This window comes from Myotis daubentonii, chromosome 4 (genome assembly GCF_963259705.1).
Source record: "Myotis daubentonii chromosome 4, mMyoDau2.1, whole genome shotgun sequence".
NCBI lineage: Eukaryota > Metazoa > Chordata > Mammalia > Chiroptera > Vespertilionidae > Myotis > Myotis daubentonii.
In genome coordinates this window covers 36,799,674-36,812,830 of record NC_081843.1, presented here as the reverse complement: position 1 = coordinate 36,812,830, position 13,157 = coordinate 36,799,674, and positions in this window count along the sequence as shown.

Below are 13,157 nucleotides of genomic sequence, written 5' to 3'. Positions count from 1 at the left end.
AGTACTAGCCATTGCGATCAGACAAGAAGAAGAAATAAAAGGCATCCAAATTGGAAAAGAAGAAGTAAAACTGTCCTTATTTGCAGATGACATGATACTGTACATAGAAAACCCTAAAGACTCCATCAAAAAATTATTAGAATTAATAAATGAATTCGGCAATGTAGCAGGATACAAAATTAAGGCAAAGAAATCTAAGGCATTTCTTTACACCAATAGTGAACTTACAGAAAGGGAGACTAAAAAAGCAATCCCATTTGCCATCGCACGAAAAAAATTAAGATACCTAGGAATAACTTAACTAAGGAGGTAAAAGACTTATATGCGAAAAACTACAGGACACTGAAAAAAGAGATAGAGAAAGACATAAACAAATGGAAGAACATACCGTGTTCATGGATTGGTAGAATCAACATCATCAAAATGTCCATACTACCCAAAGCAATCTTTAGATTCAATGCAATCCCCATTAAAATACCAACGGCATATTTCACAGATCTAGAAAGAACATTCCAAAAATTCATCTGGAATAAAAAAAGACCTCAAATAGCTACAGCAATCCTGAGAAAGAAGAACAAAGTAGGTGGGATCTCAATACCAGATATCAAACTGTATTACAAAGCCACTGTTCTTAAAACAGCTTGGTACTGGCACAAGAACAGACATATAGATCAATGGAATAGAATAGAGAACCCAGAAATTGACCCAAAGCACTATGCCCAATTAATATTCGACAAAGGAGGCAAGAGCATACAATGGAGTCAAGACAGTCTCTTCAATAAATGGTGTTGGGAAAATTGGACAGATACATGCAAAAATATGAAACTAGACCATCAACTCACACCATACACAAAAATAAACTGAAAATGGATAAAAGGCTTAAAAGTAAGACAGGAAACCATAAAAATACTAGAGGAATCCATAGGCAGCAAAATAGAAAACATGTAGGAGGAATTTCTTCTCTGATAATGCTCCTAGGGCAATGGAAACTAAAGAGAAAATAAACAAATGGGACTACATTAAAATAAAAAGCTTTTGCACAGCAAAGGAAACCATCAACAAAACAACAAGAAGACCCACTACATGGGAGAACATATTTGCCAATGATATCACCGATAAGGGTTTAATCTCCAACATTTACAAGGAACTCATGCAACTTAATAATAGGAACATAAACAATCCAATCAACAAATGGGCAATGGACCTAGATAGACACTTTTTGAAAGAGGACATACAGAGGGCCGAAAGACATATGAAAACATGCTCAAAGTCACTAATTATACGAGAGATGCAAATCAAAACGACTATGCGGTATCACCTCACACCTGTCAGAATGGCTATCATCAACAAATCAACAAACAACAAGTGTTGGAGAGGATGTGGAGAAAAAGGAACACTTCTGCAGTGCTGGTGGGAATGCAGACTGGTGCAGCCACTGTGGAGAACAGTATGGAGCTTCCTCAAAAACTAAAAATGGAACTCCCATTTGACCCAGTGATCCCACTTCTAGGAATATATCCCAAGAAGCCAGAAACACCAATCAGAAAGGATATATGCACCCCTATGTTCATAGCAGCACAATTCACCATAGCTAAGATTTGGAAACAGCCTAAGTGCCCATCAGCAGATGAGTGGCTTAAAAAACTGTGGTACATCTACCCAATGGAATACTATGCTGCGGTAAAAAAGAAGGAACTCTTGCCTTTTGCAACAGCTTGGATGGAACTGGAGAGCATTATGCTAAGTGAAATAAGCCAGTTAGAGAAAGATAACTAGCACATGATCTCACTCATTTGTGGACTATAGAGAACAACATAGACTGATGAACAGGGACAGATTCAAAGACAGAGAAACAGCACTCAGACTATTAATCCCCAGAGGGAAAGTAGGGGAGGGTGGGGGTAAGGAGAAGAGATCAACCAAAGGACTTGTATGCATACATATCAGCCAAACCAATGGACATGGACAACAGGGGGATGAGAGCATGAGTGGGGGTGGGGGGAGGATGGGGGTTAATGGGGGGGAATGAAGACACATTTGTAATTGGTTAACTAATAAAGTATTTAAAGATAAAAAAAGATAGATGAGAATAAATCCATTGTGATTTCCCCCATTATTTAGAAAGTACATTCATAATTTAATTCCGCCTAATTTGGAGCACATATTTTTTGTAAGACTCAGCTGAGGCACTTCCTATTTTATTATTAGTTTTGATTTAATGTTTTTTAATATATTTTATTGATTTTTACAGAGAGGAAGGGAGAGGGATAGAGAGTTAGAAACATCGATGAGAGACAAACATCGATCAGCTGCCTCCTGCACACTCCTCATTGGGGATGTGCCTGCAACCAAGGTACATGCCCTTGACTGGAATCGAACCTGGGACCCTTGAGTCCGCAGGTCAATGCTCTATCCACTGAGCCAAACCAGTTAGGCAATTAATTCCCTTTTAATGTGCATGAATTTCATGCACCAGGCTACTAGTATTAAAGATAATGAAATCCACATTTCTCACTGTTAGAGAAGAGAGTCACTGATTCAGAAGGAGAAAAAAACAGAACGTACCTTGTGAACTCAGAGATTGGAACTGAATATATTATGTAAGTGTGTACTTTTCTATATAGACTAGAGCAGTGGTTCTCAAGCTGTGGGTTGGGACCCATTTGGGGGTCGAAGGTCCTTTCACAGGGGTCACCTAAGACCATCAGAAATCACATATATAATTACAAATTTTTTTGTGATTAATCACTATGCTTTAATTATGTTCAATTTGTAACAATGAAATTGGGGGTCAGCACAACATGAGGAACTGTATTAAAGGGTCACGGCATTAGGAAGGTTGAGAACCACTGATTTACAGCATAAGGCCACTCTGCCAAGACTGGGAGCATAGCAGCCCTGCCGGGAGCCGGTCCATCCTTGCTGTTTCAAGGGACCTGGCATATATGGCATACGGTTCTTAATATGTTTGCTCACCTTCTTGGCGCTGTGTTTTAACCAAGGTCACCTCTCCGAGAAAGGTTGAATCCCCAGGTAGGGATTTTCCCCTGAAGTTAGGGAGGGAATAAAACCCCTCAACTAAGTGCCAGGCGCATAATTAATCCCTTTAACTACGAACAATCATGCTTAAACTACATAATCTTTTCTCCCTGGAATGGAGATAAGAAACGCCCTAACCTTTGTAATAGAGATTGATAGGATTGAATCAACTGGTATAAATACAGTTGTAACAAGACAGAAACACTCAGAACTTAGAACAGAATCAAGAAGACAGAACCTACACGGAGCCTAGAGACAGAAGAACTTCGCTGGAGAGAGCATGCCGGAGGATCCTGGAGAGGGACTGGCCTCGGAGCCTAGAGACAGAGCCTAGCGGGAGAACATGGCAAGGGATCCTGGTCTGAACCTGACTACAGAGATTGGCAGGAGAACCTGACTGGAACCTGGACACTGAACCTGACTGGAGAGCCTGGACAGAACCTGGCTGGAGAACCTAGCGAGGGAACATGGCTACAGAACCTCGCTGGAGATCCGAAGCAGAACCTCTCTGGAGATCCAGACCAGAACTTGGCTAGAGATCCTGGCTAGGCTGCTGATCAACTGAACGCTGTCTCTGTGTCATTCCTTCTTCGCCGACTCCGTCCACACCTTTGGGGACCCCTGGACCCGCTGGGGTTGGACCCCGGCACAGCCCTACCTAACATACAGAAACAAACACAGAGAAGCAGCCAAAATGGGAAGCAAAAGACACATGGCCCCAATGAAAGAACAAGAGAAATCTCCAGGAAAAATAATGAAATGAAACTGAGACAAGCAGTCCACCAAATACAGAGTCCAAAGCAACAGTTATAAGAATGTTGAATGAACTTAGGGGAAGAGTAGATGAACTCACTGAGAACTTAAAAATGAGAGAGTAAGCATAAGATGCCATAAAGAAAGTATAAAAAAGAAGCAGTCAGAAACGAAGACTATCATATTTGAAATGATGAGTAAGTACACTAGGAGGAATCAAAAGCAGGTTAGGTGGAGCAGAGGATCAAATCAGTAAGTTGGAAGACAAGGTAGCACAAAACACCCAATCAGAACAGCAAATAAAAAAAAATTAGAAATAGTTTAAGGCATCTCTGGGACAACATTAACCATAACAATATCCACCTCATTGGGGTATTGAAGGAAAAGAGAGAGAGCAAAGGACTGAGAAACTATTTGAAGAAATAATGACTGAAACGTGTTTAACTTGGAATTCCAGCCCATCCCTACTTTGCAATAATCAGCCAATGGTCTCTGTTCCAGTCTCAGATCCCCTTCCCTTGTCTCCCTTAGATCAGGCAGGGGGAGACTTCCATATCCTACCCAGGGCGGGCGAAGGGGGGCTACAGCCATTGGCAGCAGGAAACAGTTACTGAAAATAGATCATCCTCCCTCATCAACCCTAAAAGATTTTAGGGATAGAAGTCTCTGAGGAGGGAATATGGCAGGATAGTAAAAAACTAGGAAAATTACTGGGCAAGTAGAATGGGGAAACGGAGACAAGAAAATTAGGCAAGGCCGAAGAGTTTGGGCAATTTACAGCCAGCTTGTCAGTCTCAAGACCTTCCCTTCCCTTCCCTAACCAAGGGCACTGGAGAGCAAATGATTCACACCCTCCTCCCTAACCAGAAAATACATAGCTTAAATCACCCTGGAGTGGGAAAAGAGAACAGAGACCCAATTAATGCCATGTGTGCCAGCTAAACAGGTGAAGTTGGGGAACAAATAACAAAACCCTCATTAAAGCCAGCCAGACCTGATTTAAAAGTAGAACAGTAAACAGACCAAAGAATTATGAAGAAACTCCCCTATACACTCATTTTAATGCATCAGTATATTAAAAATGCACCTGGAAAGATGACGACTATTTAACTGAAACCCTCCCCTAAGATTCTCACCTGCAAAACACACACACACACACACACACACACACACACACACACACACACACAAAAAGCTCTCAGGACAAAGCCTCAATGTGGCTTGCTCTGGAGCACACCCATGCCCCTTCTGGGCATGAACTTTTTATTTCTAAGGGTCCCCATGAGACTTACAACCAGGGGAGCAATGGGCAGCATCAACCGGACTCACCCCCTGATCTGTCTCTAAAGCCTCCTTTTTCTCTGACTTCCCAGTGAGCTACAGGGGACCCACCTTAGCTCACTTCCATCACTGTGACCTTCCCTTCCCAGTGAGCCGACAGCAGCGCCGCCTTGGCTCACTTCTTTTCCTGTAACTTTTCTAGAGAGCCAAGTAGATCACCGCCTAGCCTCCTCCCCCCCAACCATTCCCCCTCCCGCCATCCCCCCACCCTCCGCTGTTTCTTCTACCCTCATTTCTTCCTTGTTTCGCTGTCCCCAGCATTACTAAACATACTCTCAAACCCACCGGAACTTGTGTTGTGAAATCTTTCTAACAGAAAATCAAGAACCCACACACTGCACAGGCTGAGGCAAACCCGCTCAGGGCCAGTCCCTTTCCAGTAACAATGGTACCTTGCACACGTGACTTAAACTTTCTGTGCGTTTGTTTGCTCATTTGTAACGTGGGCTGATTTAAATAAGAGTAGCCACTGCATACAGCTATTTTGAGGAGTAAGGGGAGTGCTTAGAATGGTGTCTGGCATGAAGAGCTTGTGATGACTCTTTCCTACCCTACTTCTAGGTTCCAACATTTACTTCTGGTTTCCTTTGTCCCCATGGACTTGTGACTTTTAAGAAAAACCCTTTCTTGCATATTATGAGGTTTCTGGAGGCTTCAGAAGTAAATGCATGTGTTCAACCACCATGTTCAAGTTTCTGAGAGGAATCTTAAAGATGAAGCATTAGGGAGAGAATAAGACAGGAAAAGCAGCATGAGCAAAAACCCATGGGAAGGGGTTGGGTAGAGGGGTTGCTCATGGACCTGCAAAGACTCCAGTCTGAGGCAGTGTGAGGTCTGAGGAGGGGCACTGAGAACACAACTGAGATGGTCACCTCTCACCCGGATGAGGCACTGGCAGTGCCCGATTTGAGAGAGTCAATCCTGGGCACAGCCTGATTAGATGTGCAAAGGTTGCCCTCTGAAAGAACATCAGCCAGGAGCCTCTGGTTCTAATCTGGGTCAGAGATTATGAGAATCTGATTAGGATAAGGCTGTTGGACCAGAGAGAGGGCAAGTTTGAAAGACGTTTTAAACTCTTTTTTAAAATATATTTTTATTGATTTCAGAGAGGAAGGAAGACAGAGAGAGATAGAAACATTAATGATGAGAGTGATTCATTGGTTGGCTGCCTCCTACAAGCCCCCTACTAGGGATCGAGCCTGCAACCCATGTATGTGCCCTGACCAGGAATCAAACCATAATCTCCTGGTACATAGGTCGTTGCTCAACCAGTGAGCCACACTGGCCAGGCATATGATTAGAATTTCTTAATTTGGTTTAACACCTATTTATCCATCCCTCTACTAACCCATCAACTCATTTCATTTTTTGATTCTTTTCACGGTAAATTGCAGAATGAGAACACTTGGTCCCTGTAGCAGGTATGTAATGAACTAAATGAATCTTGGTGTGTAAATAAAGTTAACCTACTGACTCAGCCTTTATTTTAAAATTTGATATTTTGTTTCTCATTTTTTGGCATCACTATTGGTTTTTTACATATTGCATTAGGATGTACAAGTATTACTGTGATATTTGACAAATTTGAACTGAAGTAGCCTCTCCCTCTCCTCCCTCTCATTCTGAGCCTGCCTTGAAGTTCCACTGAACTTTATAAATTCCTTGTGCTGGTGAGAAGAGAATGAGCTCTCCCTGCTCCTTTTTGGTTCCTTTGGGTTTTGGGAAATGCTTAGAGACAAATTCTGCCCCACCTGAGGAGGAGGGTGAAAGGGATGGGGGTTTTAAGATCCCACCAGGGTGGGGAAAGGTGGGTGTGGTGGGCCTGCTCCGGGTCCTGTGCTGTCACAGCTGGGCAGACTCCACCAGCCCTAATAAGAAATCCAGGAAGTTAAGGCTCTAAACATTTATGGGTTCAGTGGCTCCTCACACAGCAATTATTAAAAAGAGCCATTTACTTTATTTATTTTTCAAATTAAATTTATTGGGGGTAAAATTGATTGATAACATTGCATAATATTCATGTGTACAAGATTACAATTGAACATCTGTGCACTCTGTTGCATACTTTGCACCTGAAGTCTAGTTTCATTCCATTGCCAAATATTTGAAATCCTCTATCCTCACTCTTTCCCCTCTTTTCACCACCATGCTATGAGTCTGGTTTGGACTGTTTTGACATTTTGTTGCTTTTTGTTTTATGTCTCACATGTAAATAAAACTTTATGGTTTTTGTCCTTTTCCATCTAACTTGTTTCACTTGGCATATGCCCTTCCAGGTCCATTCACATTGTCACAAATGACAATACTTTATCTTCCTTATGGCTGAGTAGTAATCCATTGTATATATGTACCACTACTTACTTTTTTGATTTTCCATTAATGGATAGTCAGGTTGTTTCCATGTCTTGGCTTGGGAAATAATATTGCAGTTAGTAGGGGGAACATTCATCTCTACAAGTAAGTGTTTTCACATTTTGTGGGTAAATACCCAGAAAAGGAATTGTTGGAGCATATGATAAAAATGCTTAATTTTTTGAGAAACCTTTATAAATCTTTTCATATATCTGTTGGATCACCTGTATACTTTCCTTGGAAAAGTATCTCGTCAGGTCCTCTGCCCATTGTTTAAATCGAGTTGTTTGTTTTCTTGTTGTTGAGATGTGTAAGATACATGTTTTGGATATTAGCCATTTATTGTAGATATGTCTCACAAATATCTTTTCCCATTCAGATGGTTGCCTTTCTGTTTTGTTGATGGTTTCTTTTGCTGTGTAGTAGCTTTTTTTTTTTTTTTTTTTTTTTTTTTTGTAGCCCTATTCATTTATTTTTGCTTTTATTTCCCTTGCTTTTGGAGTGAAGTTTGCAAAAACCCCTCTGAGACCAAGGTCCATAAGTTTAGTACCTATGTTTTCTTCTTTGTATTTTATTGTTTCAGGTCTTGTCTGCTGGGAGCCGGTCCATCCTTGCTGTTTCAAGGGACCTGGCATATATGGCATACGGTTCTTAATATGTTTGCTCACCTTCTTGGCGCTGTGTTTTAACCAAGGTCACCTCTCCGAGAAAGGTTGAATCCCCAGGTAGGGATTTTCCCCTGAAGTTAGGGAGGGAATAAAACCCCTCAACTAAGTGCCAGGCGGGTAATTAATCACTTTAACTATGAACAAGCATGCTTAAGCTACATAATCTTTACTCCCTGGAATGGAGATAAGAAACGCCCTAACCTTTGTAATAGAGATTGATAGGATTGGAATCAACTGGTATAAATACAGATGCAACAAGACAACAACAGACAGAATTCAGAAGACAGAACTTAGAACACAGAACCAAGAGAGACAGAACCTAAGCACAGAACCTACACAGAATGTTCTCTAGAGACAGAAGAACTTCGCTGGAGAGAACATGGCAAAAGATCCTGGACTGAACCTGACTACGGAAATTGGCAAGAGAACCTGACTAGAACCTGGTGACTGAACCTGGCTGGAGAACCTGGAGAACCTAGCAAGAGAACATGGACACAGAACCTGGTTGGAGATCCTAAGCACAACCTCTCTGGAGATCCAGACCAGAACTTGGCTGGAGATCCTGGCTAGAGATCCTGGCAAGGCTGCTGATCAACTGAACGCTGTCTCCGTGTCATTCCTTCTTCGCTGACTCTGTCCACACCTTTGGGGACCCCTGGACCTACTGGGGCAGGACCCCGGCACTTGTCTTTAATCCATTTGGAGTTCATTTTTGTATGGTTTATTCTTTTGCATGTGGCTTTTAATTTTCCCAACTTCATCTATTTCTGAGACTTTCCTTTCTCTGCTGAATATTCTTGACTTGCTTGTCAAAAATTTGTTGTCCGTATATGTGTGGGTTTATTTCTGTGCTATCAATTCTGTTCCATTGGTCTGTGTGTCTATTTTTCTTCCAATAACACACTGTTTTGATTATTGTAGCTTTGTAGTATATTTTGAAGTCAAGGAGTATGATACCTCTAGGTGTGTTCTTTTTTCGGAGGATTGCTTTGGCTCTTTATGGTCTTTTGTGGTTCCATACAAATTTAGGAACATTTGTTCTATTTGCCATTGGGATTGTGATAGGAATTGCAATAAGTATATAGCTTGCTTTAGTTAATATGGACATTCAAACAATTTTAATTCTTTTCAGTCCATGAACATGGAATATCTTCCATTTCTTGTATCTTCTTCCATTTCTTTCAACAATGTCTTGTAGTTTTTAGTGTACATATCATTTATGTCCTTGTAAAGTTTATTCTTAGGTATTTTATTATTTTTCTTGTATTATAAGTGGGATTGTTTTCCTTGTTTCTCTTTCTGATAATTTGTTGTTAGTATATAGAAATGCAACAGATTTTTATATATTGATTTTATATCCCGAAACTCTACTGCATTTCTTAACTATTTCTAACATTTTTTGGTAGAGTCTTTTGGGTTTTCTGTATGTGGAATCATGTCATCTATAAATAGTGACAATCTTTCACTTCTTCCTTCCCAATTTGAATGCATTTTATTTTCTTACCTGATTTCTCTGGCTAGATCTTCCAATATTATGTTGAGTAACAGTGGTGACAGTGGGCATCCTTGTATTGTTCCTGATCTTAGAGAAAAAGCTTTCAGTTTTTCTCTGTTGCATATGATGTTAGCTGAGGGACTGTTGCCTATGGCCTTTGTTATGTTGAGGTACTTTTTTCCATACCCATTTTATTGAGCATTTTTTGTCAAACATTAATGTTGTATCTTGTCAAATACTTCTTCTGCATCTATTAAGATGAGTATATGATTTGTGACTTTATTTTAATTTATGTTTTCTTAGAGTTAACCTACAATATTATATTAGTTTTCATTGTACAACCTAGTGGTTAGACATTTATGTAACTTACCAAATGATCACCCCAATAACTATTGGTATCACCCATCTGACATCATACATAGTTATTTAAATATTATTAGCAGACCATCCAACCTTGGGGAGAAGGCCAGGGAGGGGGGTTCAGAGACCAACCAAAGGACTTGTATGCATACGTATTAGCATGACCAATGGACACTGGGGTGGTGGGGCCTTGCCTCCGGGGTGGGAGTGGCCAGGGGGGGGTTAATTGGGGGAAAAAGGAGACATGTAATACTTTAAACAATAATATATATATATTGGTGGCCAATGCAAGGAACTCGGCGGGGTCCCGCCACCACCCCGGCTGCCTCAGCCCCCCACTACCTTGGCTTCGTCCAGAAGGTCATCCAGTCTAATTAGCATATTATGCTTTTATTAGTATAGATTACTGACTATATTCCCTGTGCTGTCCTTTACTTCCCTATGACTGTTTTCATAAGTGTCAATTTGTACTTATTAATCACTTACTTGTTTTAACCCACACCACCGAAACCCCACCCACTTGGAAGCCATCAAAATATTCTCAGGCCCTGGCTGGAGTGGCTCAGCTGGCTGAGCATCACCCTGTGCATCGAAAGCCTGCTGGCTTGGTTCCCGATCAGCACACTTGCCCAGGTTGTGGGCTCAATCTCCGGTTGTGGTGCGTGCGGGAGGTAGCCCTTTGATATTTCTCTTTCGTGTGAATGCTTCTCTCTTCCTCTTTCTTCCTGTCTTTCCAGAATCCATAAAAACATAGTTTAAAAATATTCTCCATATCTATGAGTTTGTTTCTGATTTTTTCATTTATTTTTATATTCCACATATTAAAAAATCATATGGTATTTGTTTCTCTGTCTGACGTATGTCACTTAGCATAATGTGCTATAGGTCCATCCATGTTGTTACAAATTGCAAATTTCATTACTTTTTATGGCCAAGTAATATTCCACTGTATGTATGTACCACATCTTCTCTATCCATTTGCCTATCAGTGGACACTTAGGTTGCTTCCATGTCTTGACTGTTGCAAATATCAAAGGGCTACCTCTCACACGCACTCCATATTGTTGCAATAAACATGGGAGTGCATATGTCTTTTCAAATTAGTGTTAAAATTGGATTTGCTTGTATAAATACCCCAAGCTGGGATTTCTGGGTCATGTGGTAATTTTACTTGTAATTTTTTGAGAAAGTTTTATACTGCTCTTCATAGCGGTTGTACCAATTTACAATCTTACCAACAGTGTATGAGGGTTCACTTTTCTCCACCTCTTTGCCAGCAATTTTTGTTTGTTGATTTATTGATGGTAGCCATTCTGACAGATAAGAGGTGATAATTCATTGTGGCTTCTTAAAATTTTTTTTATATTTTATTAATTTCTTTTACAGAGAGGAAGGGAGAGGGATAGAGAGTTAGAAACATTGATGAGAGAGAAACATTGATCAGCTGCCTGTGCACACCCCCTAATGGGGATGTGCCTGCAACCAAGGTGCATGCCCTTGACTGGAGTCAAACTTGGGACCCTTGAGTCCACAGGCCGATGCTCTATCCACTGAGCCAAACCGGTTAGGGCTTCACTGTGTTTGTAATTTACATCTCTCTGATGAATAGTGATGTTGAGCATTTTTTCATGTGTCTATTGGCCATCTGTATATCTTCTTTGGAGAAGTGTCTATTCAGGTCCTTTGCCCATTCTTTAATTGGATTGTATGCCTTTCTGGTGTTGAGTTGTTTAAGTTTTGAAATATATTTGGGAAATTAACCCCTTATCAGATGTATCATTGCCAAATATGTTCTTCTTTTTCATTTTGCTGATGGTTTCTTTTGCTATGCAGAAGAAACCATCAGCAAAACGAAGAAGAGGGAGATCAAGTAATTGAAAACCTATTTGACTTGCTGATGTAGTCCTATTTTTAATTTTTTTGTTTCCCTTACCCTAGGAGATGTATCAGCAAAAATATTGCTATGAGAGATGTCTGAGATTTTTACTGCCTTGGCCTATGATTTTTTTTTTTTTTTGAGAATTTGGCTAACAATCTTATGGGAATTCCCTTAATAGGCAACTACCTGCTTTTCTCTTGCTGCTCTTAAGATCCTCTCTTTGTCTTTAACTTTTGCCATTTTAATTATGATGTGTCTTGGTGGGGGCCTCTTTGGGTTCATCTTGTTTGGGGTTGTCTCTGCATCCTGGACTTGAATGTCTATATCCTTCAGCAGGTCAAATAGGTTTTCAATTACTTGATCTCCCTCTTCTCCTTCTGGAACCCCTATGATACAAATGTTGTTGCACTCAATGTTGGCCCACAGGTTCCTTAAATTATCCTCATTTTTTAAAATTCTTTTTTCTTTTGTGTTCCAATTGGGTGTTTTCCATTACCTTGTCTTCCTAACTGCTGATTCCATCCTCTGCCCATCTAATCTGCTCTTAATTCCATCTAATATATTCTTTATTTCTGTCTGGTTCTTCATATGGTTTCTATCAATTTGTGTGAGTTCTTAATGGGTTAACCTATTCTTCCCCTAAGTTCATTGAGCATCCTTATAAACAATGTTTTGAACTATTTATCTGTAGATTTCATGCCTCCATTTTGTGTAGTTTTTTTCTGGAATTTTGTCCTGTTCTTTCATTTGGGACATGTTTCTTTGTCTCCTCAATTTGGCCTTGTGGAGTAGATGTCTTGTGAGGCCTTGTGGCACAGTATCCCTGATCGCCTGAGCTGGGTGCTTCAGGAGTGTTCCTTTTCTGTGTTATGTGTGCCCTCCTGTTGTAGTTGACACTTAATTGCTGTTGGCCCATCAGTTGGTAGGATTGCCTCATGCTGACTGGCTGTCAGTACTGGCCATAACTAGAGCAGTTGAGCTATTGGCCCAGAGCTGACTCCATGCAGGGGGAGTCTCTTCAGGAAGGCTGTAGTCTACTGAGTCCAACCTTTTGGTATGTTGTTTGTGGAGACCACGCAGTGGTGCTCTGGTTTGGTCTGAAGTTGTCCACCAGGAGTGTAAGTTTCAGGGTCTCTTGGGAGTGGCTCTGGTGCAGGTCAACACTAGCCACTGCCTGTGCCTGGGCTGGGGCTACCTGACAGGGCCTAAACCTGCAGGTAGTAGTTGCCTATTCTGGACTTGGAGGTTCCTGGAAAAGATTATGTTGCAA